Source organism: Fukomys damarensis, unplaced genomic scaffold (assembly GCF_012274545.1).
Source record: "Fukomys damarensis isolate Sample0158 unplaced genomic scaffold, DMR_v1.0_HiC HiC_scaffold_28, whole genome shotgun sequence".
In the NCBI taxonomy this organism is placed as follows: domain Eukaryota; kingdom Metazoa; phylum Chordata; class Mammalia; order Rodentia; family Bathyergidae; genus Fukomys; species Fukomys damarensis.
The window spans coordinates 22740825-22753843 of record NW_022900940.1 but is presented as its reverse complement, the minus strand read 5'-3'; the positions used below and the strand labels follow the sequence as shown (position 1 = coordinate 22753843).

The 13019-nt window shown below is 37.4% G+C and overlaps 1 long non-coding RNA gene across 1 annotated transcript in view; it reads right to left on the bottom strand.

The window, feature by feature from the left end:
* LOC104872113 overlaps positions 1-10464 on the bottom strand; it is a 24744-nt gene extending 14280 nt beyond the window's left edge. Inside the window, exon 1 of the long non-coding RNA XR_783058.1 lies at positions 10387-10464. This is a non-coding gene — a long non-coding RNA (uncharacterized LOC104872113). The remainder of the gene's footprint in view (positions 1-10386) is intronic.
* Positions 10465-13019: the final 2555 nt, after the last annotated feature.

The following is a 13019-nucleotide window of genomic DNA, read 5'->3' as shown; positions in this document are numbered from 1 at the left end:
CGCACGGGGCTACCTTCCTTACTGGGTCTCTTGTTGCGCAGTCTGGGAGGTCGCGCACCCGCCAGGTGATCTCAGGCAGGCAGGCAGCTGAAGAGACCACACCTACATTCTTTACCATCAGTCATTACCATGATTCCCAGGAGAGCAGCTAGATAAATAATTCCACCCCACTGATATTAGACTTAGCCATAGGACTCATTTAGGTAGTGAAATGTCAGTAGACAGTGCACAAGCAGTGGCTTTAAGGGCTTATGTGTGATTTGACTTGGTTCTTTAGCATCTACCATCTGTCCCGAGAATCCAAGATCTGAATAGCAACTGGGTGCAAGGAAATTAATGAAACACATGGAGGAGAAGACCTCAAGTCTGCTCACACCTGCCTGCAGCTAAATTCAGCTGATATCAACTGAGCCCGAGAGAATCACAAACTATTCACCTATTGGCCCATAAGTGAAAAAGAAATATGGTTAGTTTCAAAGTTTTAAAATTATTATCATTATTATTATTATTGTATCCATAGTTAATAACACTTTCTCTTTCAAGGTTAATCACCAAGTATACTGTGGGACAATTTGTACTATCTTGGGAATCTAAAACATATTTTGTAATCAAAATGCATTACCTCTAATGTAATACAATGCTTAGCATTGGTAAGTTAGAAGGCATTCATGCCATACTAGAAGTCTCTAGACAAAATCAGATTCTAATTTTGGTTGGGCTACTAAAAAGTTATGTGTCTTCCACAAGTCACCTTTCTTTCTGTATTTCTTGGTAATTTATAAAATAAGGGTTTAATTGGATGTCTATAGCCAAAAATGTTATAGTTGTGGTTTTCATTCTCACATAAAATATGTACATAGAATAAGATACAATATTTAGTTTATGTGAACATAGATTTTAGAATAAAGATGAAATAAGAAGTCAAAGTATATGAATTCTGGGCATTAGCCAGGCATAACTATAATCTCAGCATTCTGGGAGGCTGAGACAGGAGGATCACAAGTTCAAGGCCATCCTGGGCAATTTAGCAATTTAGCAAGACCCTGTCTTAAAATTTGTTTAAAAGGCTGGGTGTGTCACTCAGTGCAAAGGTCCTAGCTTCAATCCTAAGTACTGGGGAAAAACAAGCAGGGAAGAAGTGGGGATGTAGATTACTGTGAAGGCCCTGGGATCAATCCCTAGTACCACCTAAAGAAGAAAAAATGTCTGGGTACTCTTTTTATGTTCTTTATTTCTTTAGCTAAATGACATTTATATATGGGTAGGTTTTTTAGGGTTACATTATAAGTTCCTGAATTTCAAAATTTTTGGAACATGCTAGAGAAAGTCACAAAAATGTATTGCTTATCTAGGTTGTTCTCAGTCCACTGTGACTGCTATAACAGGATACTACAAACTGAGTGGTGCACACAACAGTAATTTATTTTTTCACAGTTCTAGGCACTGGAAATTCCAGAGCAGGATGCCAACAGCCTGGGTCCTAATGAGGCCTCCCTCAGATGGCTACCTCCTTTCTCTGTCTTCCCAGGTGCTTTCCTCAGTGTATGGGCACTGAGAGAGAAAAAGACCTTTAGTGTCTCTTTCTCTTTTTATAAGGACACTAGTTCTAACAGAGGAGCCCCATCATATTCCTTCATTACTTCTTTACAGGCCTATGTCCAAATAGAGTCACATAGAAGTTGGGACTTCCATTTCGAAGTTTCATGAGACACAGTGCAATTCAGTCCATAACAAATCATATGGTGGAGAGATAATTTAGTGAAAGGAACACAGATTCTGGCTTCAAAAAAGGCAAAAATTAAGATCAGACCTTGTTACTTACTAAGGTATATCTAAATTTTTTTCCAAAAAAAAATGGCTTTGGCCATAAAACACAGTGAAATCAGATTTTTATTGACTGTGGTCTATCTTTTTGTGAGTAGGGCAATCCATAGGTTTTTGAGGCAAAGAACTGCGATGGCTGCCAAAAGTTTCAAATCAGCCATTATGGAGAAATGTGGCCATTTTTCCACACAGCAAACATGGATATGCAAGATATAGGTTAGATATGGGAGAACTTCCACCACCATCTAATTCCTGCATCCTCACCTGAGCCAAAAGCAACACTCCAAAATTCCAAATACATGCCTACATGATTCTACTGAAAGGCCAACAATCCTGGCCCTACCACATGGAACAGTCATACATCGCTGAACCTTCTCAGCATTTCAACAAACACATGGGAACGTTGCTGCTGAGTCAATAATCAATCTCTTGATGGCATTGTTTCTCCCACTCTTTCATCTTTAGCTTCAGAAATTCCCTTGGCTGCTAGAAATACTCAAATTACACTTTTCTAGTCAAACAACTGAGAGGCTATATTTAGCCTAAATGAAATGATACATTCAGTGATAAGCACCTAGAAATTTGTTTCCAGTTACTAGAAAGCATTTTTTAAAAAATAGTGAACACTCACATCATAAACATAGCATCAGTAGAAACTTCCTTTTGTAGAAAAGAACTTTTGAGACACCTTCAGTGTTCTGTAATCTCAGGCAGGTTCTTGGCCATTTAAAGATGCAGTTTCCTTAACAGTAAACTGAAGAGGATAAAATCTACTTTGTAAAGCAGTGATCCTCAAACTTTGATATTAGTTTGAAAAAAATATCTGGAGTGCTTATTGAAAATGTAGATATTCAGGGCATACCCCAGACTTACTAGGTTAAGTAGCCAAAGATGTATTATTTTTTCTAAACTTTATTAATACATGCTTGCAGTTCACGTAGTTTACAGTCAACTTGGGGAGTGGTTACATGTACATACTACAGATTGCTTCACTCTCTTTTTTTAATCCTCTCCCTCCCTCCTCCTCCAATTCCCCTACCCCATTTTGCATTCTTGTTGATATTATTCATCTTAGCTCATATTATGGCATATAATGTTTACATTCATTGAGGTTATTAGGTTCCCATACATGGCATATCTCTATTCTACTTTTCCCCCTTCCCTTCATCTTTACCCCTTGCTCTTCTTCTCTTGGTCTTCTTCCCTATTGCAAGTGATCCATCCCCTTGTCCACTGCTAGCCATCCTTTATTATTCTCTTTGTTTGTACTTTGACTCACTTAAGCTGGTTTATTTCACTCAACATTATATTTTCCAGACACATCCATCTTCCAACAAACGTGTCAAATTTGTCATTCTTTATAGATGAGTAGTATTCCACTATATATAAATAACACTTTTGCTTTATCCAATCATCTGTTGATGGGTATACAGTCTGCTTCCAGGATTTAGCTATTTTGAATTGTGCTGCTATAAACAGTATGTATGTATGTATGCATCACTGTAGTATGATGATTTAAGCTCTTTGGGGAAGATACCTAGCAGGGAGACAACTAGGTCATATAGAATTTCTAATTTCAGTTCTTTGAGAAATCTCCATATTGATTTTCATAATGGTTGTACTAGTTTGTATTCCCACCAACAATGTAGAAGTCTTTCTTTTTCACCACAGCCCTGCCAGCATTTGTTATTGTTTGATTTCTTAATGACTGCCATTCTTTCCAAAGATGGAATCTTAGCATTGTTTTAATTTAAATTTCTGTAGTGGACAGAGATGTGAACATTTTTTTTATATATCTGTTGAGCACTTGTATCTCTTACTCTATAAAGTGTCTGTTCATTTCTCTTGCCCATTTCTTGACTGGGTCTTTTATTTTAAGTGATTTAATATTTTTGGGTTCTTTGTCTATTCTAGATATTAAGAAGATGTATTTCTGATAAGCATCTGAGAGGTTATGATGTAGATATTACTGGGGTCTTATTTTAAGAAATACTATTATAAAAAATAAATGAGAAAATACCAAGTACCTGTTGAGATGGTGACTACTTTCAAGACACACTTTAACAACAACAAGGAAAATCAAAGTAATGATTATGTATCTAGGTACAAACGAACTAAGATAAAATGAAGTTTCCTGTACTGCAATTAACTAAACAAGTTTACTCTTCTAAGAGGTCTCAGCAGGATAACAGAGCAAAGCTGCCTATTGGAGACTTATTGCATGCATACTATTGGCTATGTTTTGTAGCATGTCACCCTACTACTAGCCACAATTGAAAAGGCCAGAGGAACATGCCTGGTCTAAATGTCTACAAGTGTTCAGTAACCTATGGAATATGTGACCCAGTACAACCACACAATAGAAGCACCCTATACCGGATGGTAGTTTGTTGATCCAATCAGATCGTCTCTCTTTGGGAGCTCTATCTAGTCTGAGCCATACTTGCATGTGAAAAGAATGCAGAAGCAGTGCCCTACCTACATCCAAGATACTGAAATCCTTGTTTACCATTTGTGTATATCCTTCCACAAGGTCTTTTCCTTCCAGTAATAGAGAGCTGGGAGTAACTAGAAGTTTAACCAGTGACTGACAAGTGTAGGAGTAAGAATACCTCACCCCTTAGCCTTAGTTTCTACATCTGCAACATAATTTATACTCCCAAGCTTCCCAACTGGGATTAGTCTCAAGGATTGCCTGAGGCTGTATCCCAGTTTGGCTTCTTTTCCTTCCTTTGACCTCACTCTCTTTCTGATTTTATTGAGGACACCTTCTTAATAAATCTCCCAGAATCTCAACTCAAGGTCTGCTTCTGAGGAAACTGATCTAAGACACAGTGATCTCATGATAAGCAGAGCCATATTCAAGAGACACCAGTCAGTAAGCAGAGGCCACCAAGCAATAGGAGCTAAGGGAAGCAGGAACCAGTAGAGAAGAAGAAGAAAGTATGAAGTAAAAGATAAGGTAGGCGGAGTCCTGGTAGAAACCAAGAAGGAACGAATAGTGGAGTCAGCCTTAGGACAGGGCACAGTGTAGGGAGCTGCCAGGTGCAGGGAAGGTGATAGGTGCTGCTGTCAGCCTAGCAGAATTTTGTCAAGCCACCAGAGCTACTGTCCTGAAATAACTTCCTGTTTTCAACATGTTTCACCTGCGTAGCTGCAAAGATCTCTTCCTGTTTCTCTTCTTGGTGCATCCTTTCAGTACCAGTTACCCAAAGAGAACTCTGTTTTTTAAAAACCAAAACAACCTAAGAATCTCACCCTATCAGAAGTAGAATGAACACCTTAATCATAAAAGCATTTACAATGCTTTAGATGTTTAGAATTTTCCATAATTAATATGTTCCCTTGGCTCCTTTTAATTTTGTTTTTATTATCAAAATTATAATGTGGTTTTCTATTTTATAACTTCTAGTTAATGTGGCCTCCATTCTTCATAGTGTCACTAATTTAATAACCAACAAAATCCCTTCTAATTCCTTAGTAAATGAATTTGTTCTGTGCAATTATTAAGTGGAATACATTTCTTTGGTGTAATATTTATTGTACCTAAATTTAAAATTAAACATTTTAGATATCAACAATTTATAATAGAAAAAGCAAGGACATTTTGATATAATTCTGAAACTTGGTATCTATTAAACTTTCTTGTTATGCCAGAGGCCAGAGAGAATCTTTATCTCAAATTTCATGTTTCTTACTTCTTCTTCTTTTTTTTTGGTACCAGGGATCAAAGTCAGGACCTTGTGCTTGCTAGGCAGATGGTGGAACCACTGAGCTAAATCTCCAGCCTTCAAATTTCATGTTTCTTAGCATCTGTAGGGCGAATTCTTCATATTCTAAAATATTCATATTTTATGAACTTTGGCTCTGAACTTCACTCTAACTTATTTTATGGTCCACAAGAACACAATTTAATCAATTTTCAGACAAATATAATGTAGTTACTGATTCTAGGATTGCTTGGATTAATATAAAAAACAAACAAAAAACAATGTGTTAGGATAGCTGATAGTACCAAATCTGAAGCACTAGAAGGATAGTTGAAACTAACTGAAAGAAAACATTATTTGCTAACATAACCTATTTATTCATTTGCTTCTATAAAACTCAGAAAAAGGCAGACAGTTTACACATCAGGAAGCCATGAAACTTCATAACATTAAAACAAACAGGCAATCACGTTTCTGTCAGGGGAGGTTTTTACTAACAGTTACTTTATCTTCAGAAAAAATTCTCTCTGAATTTCTTAATGAACCATAAAAAAAAAAACCCTTCATTACTTCAAAGGTACTTTCACGAAGTGCATGATCTAGAATGGATAATCTAGAGGATATGCTAAATCGAACAGTAGAAGAGTTGTGTTTTTTTTAAAGAATGGATTTGCATGAATTTAATGTAGATGGCCTCATTGTCCGAGCAACTAGCAAATAAAACTATACATGTTAATGGTTTCCATAACATTGGAGCATACTAGTCCAATAATTATGCTTAAGAATACAACATCAGTGATGGTGATTCTGCCTCATTGAGGATGTGGAAAGATGGCCTTAATGTTAAACTATCCTCAGCTTCACTTGTAAGGGAAATGCAAATTAAAACTACTAGCTTATACCACACTTGTTGACAAAAAAGTCCACAGTTTGTTAAAATACTATTAGTGAATACTGGGAAATAGCCTTCATACAAATTGTGGAAATGCAATTGCTACCTTATAGGAAGAGAATTTATCTATTAAAATTACCAACGGATATACCTATACCAAATTTCACTTATGGCAATTTCTCCAACCAGCACATTTGCACTTGGGCAAACTTATTTCTGTTTAAGTTTACTTGTTATCCCCTTGTTTGTAATAGCACAAGACTAGAAACAGCTAACCATCCATGGAAGATTGGCTGGATTAATTACTGTACACATTGTGGAATACTATGAAGCCATGAAAAGGAATGAATAATAAGTTCTCTATGGGTTGATGTGGAAGGATCTTGAAAATGAACTTTTAAGGAAAATGATTAAGATAGAAATGTCTATAGCATGGAAAGAGAATTGAGGAATAAGAATATTGGTTCATATGTGTTCACATTTCCATAAAGAATGTTAAAAGCACACAAAAGGAAATAGTAAAAGTGATTATCTATAGGGACAGGGATAAAGAAAGTCAGGAGACAAGATGGGAGGCAGAGTCTTCACCAGAAATGTATTACCTCTGCATAGAGTTAAGAAAATAAAATCAGCTACCAAGTACAGGATAAAAAAAAAAATCTTAGCTTCCAGGTTTTTACCATTTCAGGGATAAGCAATGCTCTGTCTCAGGAGTTGGCAAACTATAGCTTTTCTGGCCAAATCTGGCTCACTGCCTGCTTCAGTCAATAGCATTTGGTTGGAAAACACCCAACCCATTAGTTATATATGACCTATGGCTGCTTTTGTACTCTGATGGCAGTGTTGTGTGGTTGAGCCATACTGTTGACAAAGCCTAAGTGTTTACTGTTTGGCCTCTTTTTAAACAGCTCTCCAACCACTGCTCTAGGTTGCTATCAGGTCTGAATGAAGTCATAAGTGAATAAACGAAGTTACCCTCCATAAATACAGATTTTCTACATTATTCAAGTTTAGATGCTTGGTGATGATTTTAACACAAACACCATAGTGTAAATAACTACATTCAGCTTGCTTTTTTCTCTTGAGTGTGTTTATCTTAAATATAACAGAGAACTATCTTTTCCTCCCCAGCTCCCAGTCCTACCTCTTTTTGGGAACAGAGCTTCAGTTTTCTGATAAGTAACTTTTGCTCAACTCATGCTCCAGGATGGCTTTAAGCCAATGAGTATTTATCTTGTTGGCGAAGGCAAGAGGACTTAGCACATGATCTAAGTCATGCCAAACAAAGCCAGTGAAAACCAACTTTAGCATTTTTGTTTGTTTAAGCTTTCAGAAAGGCCATGCAAGCTTGAAGACGTGCAGCCATAAGCGTGAAGCAATACCAGTTGTTAAAAACGTGGGAGACAGCGGTGACAATGAGACTAAGAAAAGCCTGCAAAAATAATGGGAAAATATTTGTTTTCCTTTAAAACAACAACAAGAGCAACAACAACAAAATGGGGACATGTGATTGTCATCTCTCCATCTCCTAACCTTCAGGCTCAAATGCTTATGTAATACCTGCAACTGCAGCAGCTATCTTACAATAGTGAGTCAACAGCCAGGAATGAAAGCTAATACACTAGAGAATCAAGTGCGTATTACTGGATTCACTTGTGAAAGCTATTCTGGGTACTTCAGGAATCAGTGATTTATTATAGGAATGATTACTTGTATCAAAGTTGGAAGACCATAAAAAAAACAATGATCAGGGAAGTTATTGCCTGAAGTTCAGGGTCAAGGAAAGAGACTTTGAAAACTTTAGCCTCTGTGGGAAATTGCTCTAATTCCCAATGATCTCCAAAGCTCACACAAACTGTCTTAGTCTACAGGTAGGTAAGTGGTTCTCATAACAACCAAAACAATCCTGTATATATTACATTTGCTCCTTCTTCCTCTGCTGTCTGAAGCTCCTCTTTTTCTCTTCTGCATTCCAAATATTACCTGTGCAACTCTCACTGAGAAACTTCAACGTGGAACCATAGAGGAAAGGGTCTAGGAAAAGGAGTTCTCCAGCTTTTCTCATGCAACTCAAAAGAGATAATAGAAGAGGCTAAAGATGAGTGGACAATAGAAAATCCAACACAGAGTACAAAGACAGAAAACCTTGAAGGCCTTGTTGAGCAAGTGAATCGATACCAGCAACCACTGAAGGTTTATATTATAGGAGAAAATAAAGCTCTCTTTGTTTAAGCCGCTATCTGTTGGGCCCTCTGTTACTTTTAGCCAAATATATGCCTAATGGATACATTTTCCTTTTTTGAAAACCATAAGGTAATGGACATAGAAAAACTTTCAGAAATATGAAAGTAGAAAATTAGTTTGCTTTTACAATCTGAAATGATGACCTGAATTCTGTCATTCTTTTGGTGGTAGCAAATAAAGATGAAATGTAATAATGCACTTCAACTCTAGACTACTGGCTCATTCACAAGTATCCCCTACATGGCTTCTAATGTACCCTATCCACACTGCAAATCCCACTTGTCAAAAATCATACCTATTCTTTAAGGCTAAGCCAATCACTTCATGAAAATGTCCTGGTGAGTGCCCAGACACAAGCTCTAGCTCTTCTCAGTGATCGTGGTAGAGAACACTCTCTGCTTCACACTGGATTTTGAGCTGGACTGCATCACTGTAATCATTGTTTCCAATGGGTCAGCAAACTGGTCTGCAGGAGTGGCTGTGATTACTGGAGAAGAGACAGGCCCACTCCATTGCAAATTGTCTGTCATTCCTTTCAGTCAAGTGGCAGCCCAAGACAGTATATAACTCATACAGCTGAAAATATTTACTATGGGGCCTTTTACAGAAAAAGTTGCAAAGCCCAGTTCTATTGCCTTGTAAATTAGAGAATATTATTCATTTTCATATCCCTTACACATTTAGATATTGCCTAACTTTGTAATGCTATGTGCATCTGCCTTCATTTCTTTCCCATCCAGAGTTTTCCAGTAACTTTTAAAATTTTTCCTCCAGGGAAACTTGAGAATGCATCAACTTGGGCAGGACTAATTTTACCTAGCCACTTTATTAACCTTGGATGTACCAAATGAAATACAAATATGTTATAGCGCACCCCAACTCACTTATGCATTCCATAAATGTTTACTGCTATGTGTCAGGACCAGGTCTGGGGCCTGGGTTGGGAGCAGCGAAGACATATGTGATGTCTCTGCACTGTACTTTAAGTTCTTTTTCTAGGGTTGCATTGAATGACCTCATAGACTTACAGTGCTATGGGGAATTTGAGGAAATGCAGCTCTATTCATTTTTCAGGTTTATGCATTCCCTCCAGGAAGCATCAGTGACTTGCCTAACATTGATTGATTTACTGGCAAGACCTAACCTAGGACCCAATTCTCAACTCTATGTCTAAGGCTCCTATAGAGGAAAAGCCCTTCCAAATTGGAAAGCGGAAGTTGAAGTATAGTACCAACTTTAATGTCATGCAGTGCTTTCCAAAATATGTTCTAAAGAGTAGATTCTGTTTCATATTCTGTGAGGAAAAGGAGTCCTAGAGTCAAAAATATTTAGGCAATGCTAGGCAAAATCAAGTTCCTTTAGTACTTTGTAAAGCATTCAGTAAAGATATGCTTATCAAAATTTTTAAAATTTTTTCTTCACTAATACAAAAAAGCATAGAAATTGTACATATTAATGGGGTACCACATATATTTCAACACATGAATATATAGTACATGGTATGGTCAAAAACTATGGCGAATATTAAAAATTTTTTAAACTTATTACAATGTGAGACATACTGTCATGAGCCTCCTCAAAATCCTTTCCCTTGCTTCCAGTACACTCATCCCATCATTCTTGCCACTTTGAGAAGCAGTTCTAGAAGTCCTTTTTTGTATCTTCATTTGCACTGTAGTGGCTGCCTCCATGTCCACAATCAATGCGAAATTTTACCTTTCAGGATCACTTTGACCTTGAGGAAGAGCTAGAAGCCACAGGGTCAGGTTCGGTGAATAAGATGGATAAAGGCACACTGCCTTTTTATGAGCGGCCTCGCCTTTAGGCGGCTCACAGCAGCACTCACAGTGTCTTTGATTATGCCTCATAAAGACGCGTGAAAGAGTACTTCCAGAACGTGGCAAGGATGATGAGTTATTTGAAGTGAGGCAGAGTATTCTGAGGGGGTACTAACGGCAATATGTCTTTTACTATAATAAACTTTTCAAAGTTTTAACATTCACCATATATTTTGATCACCGCGCGTACAATGTTTAAATAAGGGTAAGCATATCTCCCCAGACGTTTAGCATTTAGCTTTTTGAAATATACGGTACATACTCGTTACCTAGAGGTACATTAACATACAGCAGAGCGCTAGAACTTCTTGCTCCTCGGTATAACTTCGTATCCATTAATCAGCCTTCCCCCTTGCTTCCTCTCCCTGCTCTCTCCTCAGTAACTGCCATTTGACTCTCAACTTCTGGGAGATCAACTTTTCTTAGATTCTACATGTGAGTTGAGAGCATGTAGTACTTGTCTTTCTGTGCCTGCCTTATTTAACTTAACACGGTGATCTCCAGTTCCGCTCATGTTGTCACAAATGATGGGATTCCATTCTTTCTTAAGACTGAATGGCATTCTGCGGTGTATATATGTGCGCCACATTTTCTCTGTCTGTTCATCAGTTGATGGAAACTTAGACTGTTTCCCTTTCAGGGCTATTGTGAAAAGTGCTGCAATAACTGTAAGCACAGACATCTCCCTGGCGTACTGCTTTTATTTCCTTTGGTTATATGCCCAGTAATATGACGGATGATATATGGTAACTCTATTTTTAATTTTACATAATGGCAGTGCTAATTTACATTCTTATCTACAGTGTACAAGGGTTTCCCTTTCTCCATCCTCGCCAGCACTTAATATCATTAGTCTTTGATAATAGCTATTCTTACCTGGGTGAGATGATACCTCACCTGGCTTTAATTTGCATTTCCCTGATGACTAATGATGTTGAAAAACTTTTTCACATATCTGTTGCCTTTTTTTTTTACAGAAATATCTATTTAGGTTTATTGTACATTTGAAAATCAGGTTATAGGATCATAAATTTCTAAGAGGAGAAATAAAGCATGTAGAATTGACTGACAAGCACCCCCTCATCCCAAAGTATCTTATAGAATGACTGCTGCTTAGGACATTCTCTGTTAAGACTGGGACTGCTTCTTTTCATCCTTCCAGTAATTTAGTAGCTTTTTTTTTTTGGTACTGGGGATCGAGCTCAGGACCTGGCACTTGCAAGGCAGGCACGGTGCCACTGAGCTAAATCCCCGGCGCAAGGAGCATTTATAAGAGAAAGTTTATAGAACATTTATAAGAGAAATGTTGCTGATAGTCTTGTCACTCTTCATTCCACTGTAATATCTATAGCTGTGTGACTCCAAAGTTAGAACGATAAACATTTATTTTTTCAGTTTTCAGGTCAGGAATCTGGGTACGACTTATTGAAGTTCTTTAACTCAGGGTGTTGCTCCAGGCATCAGTCATATGGGACTGTGATGGGACTGCAGTCACCTCAGGCTGGACTGTGGAAGTTTCTGCTTGCATGCTCCTTCTTATAGCTGTTGGCAGGATTCAAGTCCATGTGGGTTCCTGTCCAGAAACAGCAGTCCTTGCCGCATAGGGCATCCTTTTTTTTTCATTATTTAGAGAATACTTTATTAGTTTCTGTAATCAAACCCACATAGATATGATCTTACATATTTAATACAGTGCTTTACCCCTGTACAAATGGAAAAAAAATTAACATTTCTAGACCAATATGGCTGTTAATTTCTGTACAATGCCAACTCAACACAGTAAACTGGGATAACTTTTTCCAAAGTTCCCCAAAATTCAAATTATATATGCATATATATTATTTATATTTATATTTATATAAAAAGACCGATAATAGCAGTATGTTATTTATCAATAGCAGAAACAGCTTTTCCAGGTTCTGCAGTCATCTGAACAAAATTATAGACATCCAGCACACTCCATTAAAAAACAAATAAACAAACAAAAAACAAAGAAAAGAATAATACCCAGAAAACAGCAAAGTTCTGTTACTGTTGTGGTACCTGGCACCATTATTTTTTATTAGCATCTTAATCATCATCTGGAAAGAAAACATTCTAGAGTAACATCGTTAAAAACAGCTCTGATAAAGCACGGTCACTACTACATATCATAAAGTACAAGATATTTTATATTCACAGAGGTATGATACAGCACCGTCCTACATCTATAATACTAGAGGATACAATTAAAAAGCCATTATTTCAGACTTGATTCTACTTTTTCCAGCAGAGGGCCCAAAGGATGATATGACACTTGATAGGGCCAGTCACAATATGGCTGTTTGCTGGGAGCAAGAGAGAGAGGAGAAGCAGAGACAGAGGAAGGAGAGGAAGGAGGAGGAGAGCAGAAAAAGCAGAGAAGAAAAGAGAGACCAGTTTATAACCTAATTTTAAAAGTTCCACCCCTTTACTTTGGCAGCCACACAATGGTGGGCTGTAAAGCCATTGGGGTTGTATCGGGGATGAGTT